Here is a 12,639-nt window from a genome sequence, read left to right on the forward strand (position 1 = left end):
CGGAAACGTTTCAGTGAGAAAGTTCTGAGTGGGTGACACAATATCCCAAGAAAAGGGAGGAGAATAGTTCCCCGTGTGAGGAAAAAACATCATGAACTTCAGATTACCAACTGACGTGCTAAGTACCATGCTCATGTGGCAACTTTTTTCTTTTGTGATGTAAAAGCTATTTAATCAAAGCAAAAACTTCTTTTTTTTTTTTAATTTATCTTGCTGCTTAGTGTATAACTTGTCCCACGTGGAAAAGTGGATAGGACCTAGTATCCCTGGTCGACTGGTTTACTTCCTGCTATGGGAGTGACACTCCTTTGGAACTAGTACACACATTCAAAAGCTACCCCATGCCTTGTACGTGGAAACAGTTTAGGAACTAAATTGGTTATGTTTTGGTACTGAATCGGAAAAATCTGTGGCCCTGTAGCCAAGATGGAGACAGAATCGATTGAGAAAACGAGGGACCAGTACCCCGTCTAACAATCGAACGTTCATCTTTCAGCTTATGAGACTGATTTGCTTACAACTGTGTTAACGAGGCAAGCTGCGCAAATAGAACTGCAGAAGTTGCTTGTGCCAAGTAGAAAACTTATTTTTTTTCAGATTCTCACTGATAAGACAGCACATCTTTTCCCATATGGTCTAGCGGTTAGGATTCCTGGTTCTCACCCAGGCGGGCCGGGTTCAACTCCCGGTATGGGAACGCACCTTTTACTGTACTACTGCCAACAATCAAAGACAGAAATGTATTTTCCAGACAATAATATTTCAGGTAGATTTTGTACTTTGCAGTCAAAAATGCTGAACATCAGGGTATTTGTGGCTCTTACTGACCTTTAGCACAAGATTTCATTTTGTTTCATAGCTTAAACCATTCTCAACTACACCTTATTACTCCAAAGCGTCAAGGGACGCAACAATCCATGTGTTCTTTCTGTCACTAAGGCTCCTGTTTCCTTTCGAATCGGAAACGTTTCATTGAGAAAGTTCTGAGTGGGTGACACAATATCCCAAGAAAAGGGGGAAGAATAGTTCCACGTGTGAGGAAAAAACCTCATGAACTTCAGATTACCAACTGACGTGCTAAGTACCATGCTCATGTGGCAACTTTTTTCTTTTGTGATGTAAAAGCTATTTAATCAAAGCAAAAACTTCTTTTTTTTTTTTTTTTTAATTTATCTTGCTGCTTAGTGTATAACTTGTCCCACGTGGAAAAGTGGATAGGACCTAGTATCCCTGGTCGACTGGTTTACTTCCTGCTATGGGAGTGACACTCCTTTGGAACTAGTACACACATTCGAAAGCTGCCCCGTGCCTTGTACGTGGAAACAGTTTAGGAACTAAATTGGTTATGTTTTGGTACTGAATCGGAAAAATCTGTGGCCCTGTAGCCAAGATGGAGACAGAATCGATTGAGAAAACGAGGGACCAGTACCCCGTCTAACAATCGAACGTTCATCTTTCAGCTTATGAGACTGATTTGCTTACAACTGTGTTAACGAGGCAAGCTGCGCAAATAGAACTGCAGAAGTTGCTTGTGCCAAGTAGAAAACTTATTTTTTTTCAGATTGTCACTGATAAGACAGCACATCTTTTCCCATATGGTCTAGCGGTTAGGATTCCTGGTTCTCACCCAGGCGACCCGGGTTCAACTCCCGGTATGGGAATGTACTTTTCTGTACTGCCACCAACATTCAAAGACAAAGTTGTTTTTCAGACAAAAGTATTTCAGGTAGAATTTGCGTTAAGCTGTCGAAAATTCTGAACGCCATCTTTTGGTCCGTTCGTTGTGATGAACTTTGGCACAAGATTTAATTTGGTTTCATAGCTCAAATCAATCTCAACTAGCCCCTTTTAGAGCAAACGTGTCAAGAGAATCAACAACCCATGTGTCCTGTCTGTCATTTGGGTTCGCAAATTCTTACTTATCAGAAACATTTTAAATCTGAAAGGGAAAGTTCTAATTTGGTGACAGAATCTCTTCAGAAAAGAGGAGACCGCTTCCCCGTGTGAGGATCGAACTCACGAACTTCAGAATATGAGACTGACGCGCTCGCTACTGACGGGTGTTTTTCAGACAAAAGTATTTCAGGTAGATTTTGCGCTTAGCTGTCAAACAGCTCAAATCACTCTCATCTGCCTCTTTATACAGCAAACGGGTCAAGAGAAACAGCAACCCATGTGTCCCATCTGTCATTTGGGTTCACAAATCCTTACTTATCAGAAACGTGTTAGAACTGAAAGGGAAAGTTCTAAGATTTTGACAAAATCTCTTCGGAAAAGAGGAGCCTGCTGCCCCGTGTGAGGATCGAACTCACGACCTTCAGATTATGAGACTGACTCGCTACCTACTGCGCTAACGAGGCAAGATGCACGTGCCAATCTGCAGACGTTTCTTGTGCAAGCCCCCGAGCTGATTTTTTTCAATAGATACCTCAGTGTGTAGCTATCCATTCCCATATGGTCTAGCGGTTAGGATTCCTGGTTTTCACCCAGGCGTCCCGCGTTCGACTCCCGGTATGGGAACGCACCTTTTACTGTACTACTGCCAACAATCAAAGACAGAAATGTATTTTCCAGACAATAATTTATCTTGCTGCTTAGTGTATAACTTGTCCCACGTGGAAAAGTGGATAGGACCTAGTATCCCTGGTCGACTGGTTTACTTCCTGCTATGGGAGTGACACTCCTTTGGAACTAGTACACACATTCGAAAGCTGCCCCGTGCCTTGTACGTGGAAACAGTTTAGGAACTAAATTGGTTATGTTTTGGTACTGAATCGGAAAAATCTGTGGCCCTGTAGCCAAGATGGAGACAGAATCGATTGAGAAAACGAGGGACCAGTACCCCGTCTAACAATCGAACGTTCATCTTTCAGCTTATGAGACTGATTTGCTTACAACTGTGTTAACGAGGCAAGCTGCGCAAATAGAACTGCAGAAGTTGCTTGTGCCAAGTAGAAAACTTATTTTTTTTCAGATTGTCACTGATAAGACAGCACATCTTTTCCCATATGGTCTAGCGGTTAGGATTCCTGGTTCTCACCCAGGCGACCCGGGTTCAACTCCCGGTATGGGAATGTACTTTTCTGTACTGCCACCAACATTCAAAGACAAAGGTGTTTTTCAGACAAAAGTATTTCAGGTAGAATTTGCGTTAAGCTGTCGAAAATTCTGAACGCCATCTTTTGGTCCGTTCGTTGTGATGAACTTTGGCACAAGATTTAATTTGGTTTCATAGCTCAAATCAATCTCAACTAGCCCCTTTTAGAGCAAACGTGTCAAGAGAATCAACAACCCATGTGTCCTGTCTGTCATTTGGGTTCGCAAATTCTTACTTATCAGAAACATTTTAAATCTGAAAGGGAAAGTTCTAATTTGGTGACAGAATCTCTTCAGAAAAGAGGAGACCGCTTCCCCGTGTGAGGATCGAACTCACGAACTTCAGAATATGAGACTGACGCGCTCGCTACTGACGGGTGTTTTTCAGACAAAAGTATTTCAGGTAGATTTTGCGCTTAGCTGTCAAACAGCTCAAATCACTCTCATCTGCCTCTTTATACAGCAAACGGGTCAAGAGAAACAGCAACCCATGTGTCCCATCTGTCATTTGGGTTCACAAATCCTTACTTATCAGAAACGTGTTAGAACTGAAAGGGAAAGTTCTAAGATTTTGACAAAATCTCTTCGGAAAAGAGGAGCCTGCTGCCCCGTGTGAGGATCGAACTCACGACCTTCAGATTATGAGACTGACTCGCTACCTACTGCGCTAACGAGGAAAGATGCACGTGCCAATCTGCAGACGTTTCTTGTGCAAGCCCCCGAGCTGATTTTTTTCAATAGATACCTCAGTGTGTAGCTATCCATTCCCATATGGTCTAGCGGTTAGGATTCCTGGTTTTCACCCAGGCGTCCCGCGTTCGACTCCCGGTATGGGAACGCACCTTTTACTGTACTACTGCCAACAATCAAAGACAGAAATGTATTTTCCAGACAATAATATTTCAGGTAGATTTTGTACTTTGCAGTCAAAAATGCTGAACATCAGGGTATTTGTGGCTCTTACTGACATTTAGCACAAGATTTCATTTTGTTTCATAGCTTAAACCATTCTCAACTACACCTTATTACTCCAAAGCGTCAAGGGACGCAACAATCCATGTGTTCTTTCTGTCACTAAGGCTCCTGTTTCCTTTCGAATCGGAAACGTTTCAGTGAGAAAGTTCTGAGTGGGTGACACAATATCCCAAGAAAAGGGGGGAGAATAGTTCCACGTGTGAGGAAAAAACCTCATGAACTTCAGATTACCAACTGACGTGCTAAGTACCATGCTCATGTGGCAACTTTTTTCTTTTGTGATGTAAAAGCTATTTAATCAAAGCAAAAACTTCTTTTTTTTTTTTTTTTAATTTATCTTGCTGCTTAGTGTATAACTTGTCCCACGTGGAAAAGTGGATAGGACCTAGTATCCCTGGTCGACTGGTTTACTTCCTGCTATGGGAGTGACACTCCTTTGGAACTAGTACACACATTCAAAAGCTGCCCCATGCCTTGTACGTGGAAACAGTTTAGGAACTAAATTGGTTATGTTTTGGTACTGAATCGGAAAAATCTGTGGCCCTGTAGCCAAGATGGAGACAGAATCGATTGAGAAAACGAGGGACCAGTACCCCGTCTAAGAATCGAACGTTCATCTTTCAGCTTATGAGACTGATTTGCTTACAACTGTGTTAACGAGGCAAGCTGCGCAAATAGAACTGCAGAAGTTGCTTGTGCCAAGTAGAAAACTTATTTTTTTTCAGATTGTCACTGATAAGACAGCACATCTTTTCCCATATGGTCTAGCGGTTAGGATTCCTGGTTCTCACCCAGGCGGGCCAGGTTCAACTCCCGGTATGGGAACGCACCTTTTACTGTACTACTGCCAACAATCAAAGACAGAAATGTATTTTCCAGACAATAATATTTCAGGTAGATTTATTACTTTGCAGTCAAAAATGCTGAACATCAGGGTATTTGTGGCTCTTACTGACCTTTAGCACAAGATTTCATTTTGTTTCATAGCTTAAACCATTCTCAACTACACCTTATTACTCCAAAGCGTCAAGGGACGCAACAATCCATGTGTTCTTTCTGTCACTAAGGCTCCTGTTTCCTTTTGAATCGGAAACGTTTCATTGAGAAAGTTCTGAGTGGGTGACACAATATCCCAAGAAAAGGGGGGAGAATAGTTCCACGTGTGAGGAAAAAACCTCATGAACTTCAGATTACCAACTGACGTGCTAAGTACCATGCTCATGTGGCAACTTTTTTCTTTTGTGATGTAAAAGCTATTTAATCAAAGCAAAAACTTCTTTTTTTTTTTTTTAATTTATCTTGCTGCTTAGTGTATAACTTGTCCCACGTGGAAAAGTGGATAGGACCTAGTATCCCTGGTCGACTGGTTTACTTCCTGCTATGGGAGTGACACTCCTTTGGAACTAGTACACACATTCAAAAGCTGCCCCATGCCTTGTACGTGGAAACAGTTTAGGAACTAAATTAGTTATGTTTTGGTACTGAATCGGAAAAATCTGTGGCCCTGTAGCCAAGATGGAGACAGAATCGATTGAGAAAACGAGGGACCAGTACCCCGTCTAAGAATCGAACGTTCATCTTTCAGCTTATGAGACTGATTTGCTTACAACTGTGTTAACGAGGCAAGCTGCGCAAATAGAACTGCAGAAGTTGCTTGTGCCAAGTAGAAAACTTATTTTTTTTCAGATTGTCACTGATAAGACAGCACAACTTTTCCCATATGGTCTAGCGGTTAGGATTCCTGGTTCTCACCCAGGTGGCCCGGGTTCAACTCCCGGTATGGGAATGTACTTTTCTGTACTGCCACCAACATTCAAAGACAAAGGTGTTTTTCAGACAAAAGTATTTCAGGTAGAATTTGCGTTAAGCTGTCGAAAATTCTGAACGCCATCTTTTGGTCCGTTCGTTGTGATGAACTTTGGCACAAGATTTAATTTGGTTTCATAGCTCAAATCAATCTCAACTAGCCCCTTTTACAGCAAACGTGTAAAGAGAATCAACAACCCATGTGTCCTGTCTGTCATTTGGGTTCGCAAATTCTTACTTATCAGAAACATTTTAAATCTGAAAGGGAAAGTTCTAATTTGGTGACAGAATCTCTTCAGAAAAGAGGAGACCGCTTCCCCGTGTGAGGATCGAACTCACGAACTTCAGAATATGAGACTGACGCGCTCGCTACTGACGGGTGTTTTTCAGACAAAAGTATTTCAGGTAGATTTTGCGCTTAGCTGTCAAACAGCTCAAATCACTCTCATCTGCCTCTTTATACAGCAAACGGGTCAAGAGAAACAGCAACCCATGTGTCCCATCTGTCATTTGGGTTCACAAATCCTTACTTATCAGAAACGTGTTAGAACTGAAAGGGAAAGTTCTAAGTTTTTGACAAAATCTCTTCGGAAAAGAGGAGCCTGCTGCCCCGTGTGAGGATCGAACTCACGACCTTCAGATTATGAGACTGACGCGGGTGTTTTTCAGACAAAAGTATTTCAGGTAGATTTTGCGCTTAGCTGTCAATCATTCTGAACACCAGCTTTTGGTTACATTCATTGTGACGACCTTTGGCACAAGATTTAATTTTTTGTCATAGCTCAAATCACTCTCATCTGCCTCTTTATACAGCAAACGGGTCAAGAGAACCAGCATCCCATGTGTCATTTGGGTTCACAAATCCTTACTTATCAGAAACGTGTTAGAAATGAAGGGGAAAGTTCTAAGTTTTTGACAATATCTCTTCGGAAAAGAGGAGCCCGCTGCCCCGTGTGAGTATCGAACTCACGACCTTCAGATTATGAGACTGACGCGCTACCTACTGCGCTAACGAGGCAAGATGCACGTGCCAATCTGCAGACGTTTCTTGTGCAAGCCCCCGAGCTGATTTTTTTCAATAGATACCTCAGTGTGTAGCTATCCATTCCCATATGGTCTAGCGGTTAGGATTCCTGGTTTTCACCCAGGCGGCCCGTGTTCGACTCCCGGTATGGGAACGCACCTTTTACTGTACTACTGCCAACAATCAAAGACAGAAATGTATTTTCCAGACAATAATATTTCAGGTAGATTTTGTACTTTGCAGTCAAAAATGCTGAACATCAGGGTATTTGTGGCTCTTACTGACCTTTAGCACAAGATTTCATTTTGTTTCATAGCTTAAACCATTCTCAACTACACCTTATTACTCCAAAGCGTCAAGGGACGCAACAATCCATGTGTTCTGTCTGTCACTAAGGCTCCTGTTTCCTTTCGAATCAGAAACGTTTCAGTGAGAAAGTTCTGAGTGGGTGACACAATATCCCAAGAAATATCCGGTTAGGATTCCTGGTTCTCACCCAGGCGACCCGGGTTCAACTCCCGGTATGGGAATGTACTTTTCTGTACTGCCACCAACATTCAAAGACAAAGGTGTTTTTCAGACAAAAGTATTTCAGGTAGAATTTGCGTTAAGCTGTCGAAAATTCTGAACGCCATCTTTTGGTCCGTTCGTTGTGATGAACTTTGGCACAAGATTTAATTTGGTTTCATAGCTCAAATCAATCTCAACTAGCCCCTTTTAGAGCAAACGTGTCAAGAGAATCAACAACCCATGTGTCCTGTCTGTCATTTGGGTTCGCAAATTCTTACTTATCAGAAACATTTTAAATCTGAAAGGGAAAGTTCTAATTTGGTGACAGAATCTCTTCAGAAAAGAGGAGACCGCTTCCCCGTGTGAGGATCGAACTCACGAACTTCAGAATATGAGACTGACGCGCTCGCTACTGACGGGTGTTTTTCAGACAAAAGTATTTCAGGTAGATTTTGCGCTTAGCTGTCAAACAGCTCAAATCACTCTCATCTGCCTCTTTATACAGCAAACGGGTCAAGAGAAACAGCAACCCATGTGTCCCATCTGTCATTTGGGTTCACAAATCCTTACTTATCAGAAACGTGTTAGAACTGAAAGGGAAAGTTCTAAGATTTTGAGAAAATCTCTTCGGAAAAGAGGAGCCTGCTGCCCCGTGTGAGGATCGAACTCACGACCTTCAGATTATGAGACTGACGCGGGTGTTTTTCAGACAAAAGTATTTCAGGTAGATTTTGCGCTTAGCTGTCAATCATTCTGAACACCAGCTTTTGGTTACATTCATTGTGACGACCTTTGGCACAAGATTTAATTTTTTTTCATAGCTCAAATCACTCTCATCTGCCTCTTTATACAGCAAACGAGTCAAGAGAACCAGCAACCCATGTGTCATTTGGGTTCACAAATCCTTACTTATCAGAAACATGTTAGAACTGAACGGGAAAGTTCTAAGTTTTTGACAAAATCTCTTCGGAAAAGAGGAGCCCGCTGCCCCGTGTGAAGATCGAACTCACGACCTTCAGATTATGAGACTGACGCGCTACCTACTGCGCTAACGAGGCAAGATGCACGTGCCAATCTGCAGACGTTTCTTGTGCAAGCCCCCGAGCTGATTTTTTTCAATAGATACCTCAGTGTGTAGCTATCCATTCCCATATGGTCTAGCGGTTAGGATTCCTGGTTTTCACCCAGGCGGCCCGTGTTCGACTCCCGGTATGGGAACGCACCTTTTACTGTACTACTGCCAACAATCAAAGACAGAAATGTATTTTCCAGACAATAATATTTCAGGTAGATTTTGTACTTTGCAGTCAAAAATGCTGAACATCAGGGTATTTGTGGCTCTTACTGACCTTTAGCACAAGATTTCATTTTGTTTCATAGCTTAAACCATTCTCAACTACACCTTATTACTCCAAAGCGTCAAGGGACGCAACAATCCATGTGTTCTGTCTGTCACTAAGGCTCCTGTTTCCTTTCGAATCGGAAACGTTTCAGTGAGAAAGTTCTGAGTGGGTGACACAATATCCCAAGAAAAGGGAGGAGAATAGTTCCCCGCGTGAGGAAAAAACATCATGAACTTCAGATTACCAACTGACGTGCTAAGTACCATGCTCATGTGGCAACTTTTTTCTTTTGTGATGTAAAAGCTATTTAATCAAAGCAAAAACTTCTTTTTTTTTTTTTTTTTAATTTATCTTGCTGCTTAGTGTATAACTTGTCCCACGTGGAAAAGTGGATAGGACCTAGTATCCCTGGTCGACTGGTTTACTTCCTGCTATGGGAGTGACACTCCTTTGGAACTAGTACACACATTCAAAAGCTGCCCCATGCCTTGTACGTGGAAACAGTTTAGGAACTAAATTGGTTATGTTTTGGTACTGAATCGGAAAAATCTGTGGCCCTGTAGCCAAGATGGAGACAGAATCGATTGAGAAAACGAGGGACCAGTACCCCGTCTAACAATCGAACGTTCATCTTTCAGCTTATGAGACTGATTTGCTTACAACTGTGTTAACGAGGCAAGCTGCGCAAATAGAACTGCAGAAGTTGCTTGTGCCAAGTAGAAAACTTATTTTTTTTCAGATTGTCACTGATAAGACAGCACATCTTTTCCCATATGGTCTAGCGGTTAGGATTCCTGGTTCTCACCCAGGCGGGCCGGGTTCAACTCCCGGTATGGGAACGCACCTTTTACTGTACTACTGCCAACAATCAAAGACAGAAATGTATTTTCCAGACAATAATATTTCAGGTAGATTTTGTACTTTGCAGTCAAAAATGCTGAACATCAGGGTATTTGTGGCTCTTACTGACCTTTAGCACAAGATTTCATTTTGTTTCATAGCTTAAACCATTCTCAACTACACCTTATTACTCCAAAGCGTCAAGGGACGCAACAATCCATGTGTTCTTTCTGTCACTAAGGCTCCTGTTTCCTTTCGAATCGGAAACGTTTCAGTGAGAAAGTTCTGAGTGGGTGACACAATATCCCAAGAAAAGGGGGGAGAATAGTTCCACGTGTGAGGAAAAAACCTCATGAACTTCAGATTACCAACTGACGTGCTAAGTACCATGCTCATGTGGCAACTTTTTTCTTTTGTGATGTAAAAGCTATTTAATCAAAGCAAAAACTTCTTTTTTTTTTTTTTTTTTTTTAATTTATCTTGCTGCTTAGTGTATAACTTGTCCCACGTGGAAAAGTGGATAGGACCTAGTATCCCTGGTCGACTGGTTTACTTCCTGCTATGGGAGTGACACTCCTTTGGAACTAGTACACACATTCAAAAGCTCCCCCATGCCTTGTACGTGGAAACAGTTTAGGAACTAAATTGGTTATGTTTTGGTACTGAATCGGAAAAATCTGTGGCCCTGTAGCCAAGATGGAGACAGAATCGATTGAGAAAACGAGGGACCAGTACCCCGTCTAAGAATCGAACGTTCATCTTTCAGCTTATGAGACTGATTTGCTTACAACTGTGTTAACGAGGCAAGCTGCGCAAATAGAACTGCAGAAGTTGCTTGTGCCAAGTAGAAAACTTATTTTTTTTCAGATTGTCACTGATAAGACAGCACATCTTTTCCCATATGGTCTAGCGGTTAGGATTCCTGGTTCTCACCCAGGCGGGCCGGGTTCAACTCCCGGTATGGGAACGCACCTTTTACTGTACTACTGCCAACAATCAAAGACAGAAATGTATTTTCCAGACAATAATATTTCAGGTAGATTTTGTACTTTGCAGTCAAAAATGCTGAACATCAGGGTATTTGTGGCTCTTACTGACCTTTAGCACAAGATTTCATTTTGTTTCATAGCTTAAACCATTCTCAACTACACCTTATTACTCCAAAGCGTCAAGGGACGCAACAATCCATGTGTTCTTTCTGTCACTAAGGCTCCTGTTTCCTTTCGAATCGGAAACGTTTCATTGAGAAAGTTCTGAGTGGGTGACACAATATCCCAAGAAAAGGGGGGAGAATAGTTCCACGTGTGAGGAAAAAACCTCATGAACTTCAGATTACCAACTGACGTGCTAAGTACCATGCTCATGTGGCAACTTTTTTCTTTTGTGATGTAAAAGCTATTTAATCAAAGCAAAAACTTCTTTTTTTTTTTTTTTTTTTTTTATTTATCTTGCTGCTTAGTGTATAACTTGTCCCACGTGGAAAAGTGGATAGGACCTAGTATCCCTGGTCGACTGGTTTACTTCCTGCTATGGGAGTGACACTCCTTTGGAACTAGTACACACATTCAAAAGCTGCCCCATGCCTTGTACGTGGAAACAGTTTAGGAACTAAATTGGTTATGTTTTGGTACTGAATCGGAAAAATCTGTGGCCCTGTAGCCAAGATGGAGACAGAATCGATTGAGAAAACGAGGGACCAGTACCCCGTCTAAGAATCGAACGTTCATCTTTCAGCTTATGAGACTGATTTGCTTACAACTGTGTTAACGAGGCAAGCTGCGCAAATAGAACTGCAGAAGTTGCTTGTGCCAAGTAGAAAACTTATTTTTTTTCAGATTGTCACTGATAAGACAGCACAACTTTTCCCATATGGTCTAGCGGTTAGGATTCCTGGTTCTCACCCAGGTGGCCGGGGTTCAACTCCCGGTATGGGAATGTACTTTTCTGTACTGCCACCAACATTCAAAGACAAAGGTGTTTTTCAGACAAAAGTATTTCAGGTAGAATTTGCGTTAAGCTGTCGAAAATTCTGAACGCCATCTTTTGGTCCGTTCGTTGTGATGAACTTTGGCACAAGATTTAATTTGGTTTCATAGCTCAAATCAATCTCAACTAGCCCCTTTTACAGCAAACGTGTCAAGAGAATCAACAACCCATGTGTCCTGTCTGTCATTTGGGTTCGCAAATTCTTACTTATCAGAAACATTTTAAATCTGAAAGGGAAAGTTCTAATTTGGTGACAGAATCTCTTCAGAAAAGAGGAGACCGCTTCCCCGTGTGAGGATCGAACTCACGAACTTCAGAATATGAGACTGACGCGCTCGCTACTGACGGGTGTTTTTCAGACAAAAGTATTTCAGGTAGATTTTGCGCTTAGCTGTCAAACAGCTCAAATCACTCTCATCTGCCTCTTTATACAGCAAACGGGTCAAGAGAAACAGCAACCCATGTGTCCCATCTGTCATTTGGGTTCAAAATCCTTACTTATCAGAAACGTGTTAGAACTGAAAGGGAAAGTTCTAAGATTTTGACAAAATCTCTTCGGAAAAGAGGAGCCTGCTGCCCCGTGTGAGGATCGAACTCACGACCTTCAGATTATGAGACTGACGCGGGTGTTTTTCAGACAAAAGTATTTCAGGTAGATTTTGCGCTTAGCTGTCAATCATTCTGAACACCAGCTTTTGGTTACATTCATTGTGACGACCTTTGGCACAAGATTTAATTTTTTGTCATAGCTCAAATCACTCTCATCTGCCTCTTTATACAGCAAACGAGTCAAGAGAACCAGCAACCCATGTGTCATTTGGGTTCACAAATCCTTACTTATCAGAAACATGTTAGAACTGAACGGGAAAGTTCTAAGTTTTTGACAAAATCTCTTTGGAAAAGAGGAGCCCGCTGCCCCGTGTGAAGATCGAACTCACGACCTTCAGATTATGAGACTGACGCGCTACCTACTGCGCTAACGAGGCAAGATGCACGTGCCAATCTGCAGACGTTTCTTGTGCAAGCCCCCGAGCTGATTTTTTTCAATAGATACCTCAG

At 42.0% G+C, this 12,639-nt stretch overlaps 15 non-coding genes across 15 annotated transcripts; 11 read left to right on the plus strand and 4 right to left on the minus strand.

Moving 5' to 3' along the window:
- The first annotated feature begins 625 nt into the window (after positions 1-625).
- TRNAE-CUC (transfer RNA glutamic acid (anticodon CUC)) lies at positions 626-697 on the plus strand. Its single transcript has one exon. It is a non-coding gene; the product is annotated as a tRNA-Glu (tRNA).
- An 892-nt stretch (positions 698-1,589) lies between these two features.
- Positions 1,590-1,661, plus strand: TRNAE-CUC (transfer RNA glutamic acid (anticodon CUC)). The gene has a single exon. It is a non-coding gene; the product is annotated as a tRNA-Glu (tRNA).
- Positions 1,662-2,287: 626 nt separating this feature from the next.
- On the minus strand, positions 2,288-2,360 carry TRNAM-CAU (transfer RNA methionine (anticodon CAU)). The gene has a single exon. It is a non-coding gene; the product is annotated as a tRNA-Met (tRNA).
- An 88-nt stretch (positions 2,361-2,448) lies between these two features.
- TRNAE-UUC (transfer RNA glutamic acid (anticodon UUC)) lies at positions 2,449-2,520 on the plus strand. Its single transcript has one exon. It is a non-coding gene; the product is annotated as a tRNA-Glu (tRNA).
- A 482-nt stretch (positions 2,521-3,002) lies between these two features.
- TRNAE-CUC (transfer RNA glutamic acid (anticodon CUC)) lies at positions 3,003-3,074 on the plus strand. Its single transcript has one exon. It is a non-coding gene; the product is annotated as a tRNA-Glu (tRNA).
- A 787-nt stretch (positions 3,075-3,861) lies between these two features.
- On the plus strand, positions 3,862-3,933 carry TRNAE-UUC (transfer RNA glutamic acid (anticodon UUC)). Its single transcript has one exon. It is a non-coding gene; the product is annotated as a tRNA-Glu (tRNA).
- Positions 3,934-5,785: 1,852 nt separating this feature from the next.
- TRNAE-CUC (transfer RNA glutamic acid (anticodon CUC)) lies at positions 5,786-5,857 on the plus strand. Its single transcript has one exon. It is a non-coding gene; the product is annotated as a tRNA-Glu (tRNA).
- A 965-nt stretch (positions 5,858-6,822) lies between these two features.
- On the minus strand, positions 6,823-6,895 carry TRNAM-CAU (transfer RNA methionine (anticodon CAU)). Its single transcript has one exon. It is a non-coding gene; the product is annotated as a tRNA-Met (tRNA).
- An 88-nt stretch (positions 6,896-6,983) lies between these two features.
- Positions 6,984-7,055, plus strand: TRNAE-UUC (transfer RNA glutamic acid (anticodon UUC)). Its single transcript has one exon. It is a non-coding gene; the product is annotated as a tRNA-Glu (tRNA).
- A 1,341-nt stretch (positions 7,056-8,396) lies between these two features.
- Positions 8,397-8,469, minus strand: TRNAM-CAU (transfer RNA methionine (anticodon CAU)). Its single transcript has one exon. It is a non-coding gene; the product is annotated as a tRNA-Met (tRNA).
- An 88-nt stretch (positions 8,470-8,557) lies between these two features.
- TRNAE-UUC (transfer RNA glutamic acid (anticodon UUC)) lies at positions 8,558-8,629 on the plus strand. The gene has a single exon. It is a non-coding gene; the product is annotated as a tRNA-Glu (tRNA).
- An 892-nt stretch (positions 8,630-9,521) lies between these two features.
- On the plus strand, positions 9,522-9,593 carry TRNAE-CUC (transfer RNA glutamic acid (anticodon CUC)). The gene has a single exon. It is a non-coding gene; the product is annotated as a tRNA-Glu (tRNA).
- Positions 9,594-10,489: 896 nt separating this feature from the next.
- On the plus strand, positions 10,490-10,561 carry TRNAE-CUC (transfer RNA glutamic acid (anticodon CUC)). Its single transcript has one exon. It is a non-coding gene; the product is annotated as a tRNA-Glu (tRNA).
- Positions 10,562-11,457: 896 nt separating this feature from the next.
- On the plus strand, positions 11,458-11,529 carry TRNAE-CUC (transfer RNA glutamic acid (anticodon CUC)). Its single transcript has one exon. It is a non-coding gene; the product is annotated as a tRNA-Glu (tRNA).
- Positions 11,530-12,493: 964 nt separating this feature from the next.
- On the minus strand, positions 12,494-12,566 carry TRNAM-CAU (transfer RNA methionine (anticodon CAU)). Its single transcript has one exon. It is a non-coding gene; the product is annotated as a tRNA-Met (tRNA).
- Between the last annotated feature and the right edge of the window lie 73 nt (positions 12,567-12,639).

This window comes from Dendrobates tinctorius, unplaced genomic scaffold (genome assembly GCF_039654945.1).
Source record: "Dendrobates tinctorius isolate UK_male_01 unplaced genomic scaffold, ASM3965494v1 ptg000272l, whole genome shotgun sequence".
Taxonomy (NCBI): Eukaryota; Metazoa; Chordata; class Amphibia; order Anura; family Dendrobatidae; genus Dendrobates; species Dendrobates tinctorius.